Here is a 3,051-nt window from a genome sequence, read left to right on the forward strand (position 1 = left end):
TGAGCGTTACTTTCAGGCGGGTATCCTCGGGCCTGCATCCTTCATACAATGGAGTAACCGCGTCTAACTCAAGTTGATCCATCTTGGCTTTCTCTCGGGCGGCAGCTCTTGCGTTATCCGTCTGCTTGAGAAGCAGCTCTTGAATATGAGGGTCTTGCACCCAGCCCATCGATGGTCCAGCGTCGTCTGCTCCGCCGGCATCATCATCTTCATGATCATGCCCGTCGCCTGCTCCGGCATCTTCCTTATCATCATGTCCTGCATCTTCTACATGATGACTGTGTACAGCATCACAGTCGTGATCATCTCCTGGGGATTCTTCGTCTTCTCGCTCGCCCGAGCCGCGGTGGTTGTCTTGCTGCCCTTCCTCATTTCTTGCCCGGCCCGCATGGACGACTTCGTAGTCATCTTCATCACCTTGCCACCGATAGCCATCCATGAAACCACGCAACAGCAGGTGGTCCCGCACCTGCCCGGAATCCGGGTCCGCAATAAGGCTCTTCAGCTTGCATCTTCGACACGGACATCTTATCTCCGTCTCGTTCTTTTGAAGCATCTCGGCCTTCGCGGACCTCAAAAACCTATTCACGATGCCTTCGGTCATCGTGCGGACCATGGTCGCCTGCGGGGTAGAGCAAAACGATATTTTAGAACCAAACAAAAATTTGGCATGACTTTCCCTAAAAATAGGACCAAAAAGAATGCTTAATGCCAAAATTCTCGCCGAAACGGAAATGAATCAATATTCCGGCAAAATATTGGCAACTATCGCATATCAAATACCGATACACCTCCAAACATAAACACATATGCAACACCACAAACATATGCAACACCACGAACATACATAGATATAGCTAGGCCGTAAAAAGTGCATGTGCACATTGTTGTAAGGAGAACAACCTAAATATAGCTTCCCCCCTTACTTACCTATTAAAACAAGGTAATTTAACCACTTAATTTGAATGAATCTATGGTGAAAATGAGGTGAAAAAGAGGAGGCACCCGAGACAAGGAGGAGGTGGAGAGAATGAAGTGGGGAGAAAGTGAGTGTGTGGGTAGGAGAGATTGTCCCAAATATCTTGTTGCTGCCCACTTACTAATGGCGCACCTCTTGCATGGTGCGCCATTAGTAGTTACAACTACTAATGGCGCACTTGGGCAGGATGCGCCATTAGTATGTTTGGATAGGCGCACTAGTTCAAAAAAAAAAATCTATACTAATGGCGCACCCACTGCCTGGTGCGCCATTAGTAGTTACAACTACTAATGGCGCACTTGGGCAGGATGCGCCATTAGTATGTTTGGATAGGCGCACTAGTTCAAAAAAAAAATTCTATACTAATGGCGCACCTGCTGCCTGGTGCGCCATTAGTAGTTACAACTACTAATGACGCACTTTGCCCGGATGCGCCATTAGTATGTTTGGACAGGCGCACTAGTTAAAAAAAATTGATACTAATGGCGCACCCGTAGCATGGTGCGCCATTAGTAGTTTAAACTCTAATGGCGCATCAGATTGTGGTGCGCCATTAGTGTCAATCTCATCTATAGCCCTTTTCCTAGTAGTGGGTATGGCAGAAATATAATAACCAGGAGCAGTTGTCGGGCGGTCACTCGTTGTTTAACTGGAAGACGGTGTGTCGGCCTAAGCACTTGGGTGGCCTCGGTATTGGTGACATCGATAAGTCTGGGCGTGCTCTGCAGTAACGCCGACCCTCGCTTCAATGGACCGGTCCAAAAAGGCCTTGGGTGGGATCCCAACTGCTATGTGACCAGGCTGACATGGACCTTGCCCTGGCCTCCACCATCATTACCACCAGGAATGGCCATAAGCCTCTCTTCTAACATGACAATTGGAGCGAGAAGGGGCCCCTCAAGCTGTTAGCGCCTTATCTCTTCAAGACCTCCCCACGCAAGCATAGAACGGTGCACCATGAGCCGAGCAGGGAAAACTGGAGATCCAGTCCGTCTCGTAGCTGGGAGAATTTGTGTCCCTATGGGAGTTGGATCAGTCTAATCCAGCTACCACGGACCAAGAATACTCCATCACATGAACATTACCGCCAATGGGGAATACTCTTTGTCCTTAGCCTACGCGGCCGAGTTCAACGTCTCGCATCCCAGGTTTAAGGACTCAAATATCTGGACTGCCCATGCTCCTCATGACCCCAGATGCCTAAATGCAAGTTCTTCGGGTGGCTTGTGCCCCAAGGCAGAATTCTCACGGTCGATCTGCTTGTTGTGCGAGGTTGGCCTCATGACCCCAGATGCCATCTTTGTCTCCAGGAGCCTGAAAACCGCTACCCACCTTTGCAAGGATTGCCCTTTCTTTTGTCGTCGTGTGGAACCATGTGATCTCCTGGACGAACGAGAACTTGTCGGTTTCCAATTTTCTGTCCGACCGGGTAGTGTCTCAAATTGGTGGGATGAGATGATTGATGAGAAGTCTAAGGAGGTCCGCAGGAGGCACATCGGTTGACTCGTATACACACTATGAAAAATTTGGAAGGAGAGGAACATGCATATTTTTTTTCATCCGCCCGTTTGACTCGTTACGAGGTGGCAATGTTAGCTTTCAAGGACATCAAGCAACGTGACTTGGCTTTTCGCTCCGGCTGTGCCCACCGTGGGGATCGGCTGATTTTGGTTGCATCGTTTTTAGGCTTTCAGGGTTTCTACCTTTTTTCTTCTATATGAAAAAATAGGTTGTGCTCCTGTTGGGTCCTCGAAACGAAAACTATGTTTTGAAGATGGAAGCAAATACTATGTTTGCTTGATTTTCTAGGGAAAAAACACCACAGCGGATGCTCAACAAACTGTCATGATCGTTTCTAGTATTTCGTCTTGGATGGTGGTGTTTAATGCAAATGCAGGTTTCCGTCGCCGTCCGTCAGAGAATGAAAAAAATGGGGTGCTCGCTTTGAAGCGGGAAGTGGAGAGACGTAGAGCGGGAACCCAAACGCGATGTGAAACTTGGAAGAGGAGGTACGTGCGGTGCGGTGCGGTGCGGTGCATGGAGGGGAGAATGGGAAAGGGAGATAGGAGAAG

Source organism: Triticum aestivum, chromosome 2A, assembly GCF_018294505.1.
Source record: "Triticum aestivum cultivar Chinese Spring chromosome 2A, IWGSC CS RefSeq v2.1, whole genome shotgun sequence".
In the NCBI taxonomy this organism is placed as follows: domain Eukaryota; kingdom Viridiplantae; phylum Streptophyta; class Magnoliopsida; order Poales; family Poaceae; genus Triticum; species Triticum aestivum.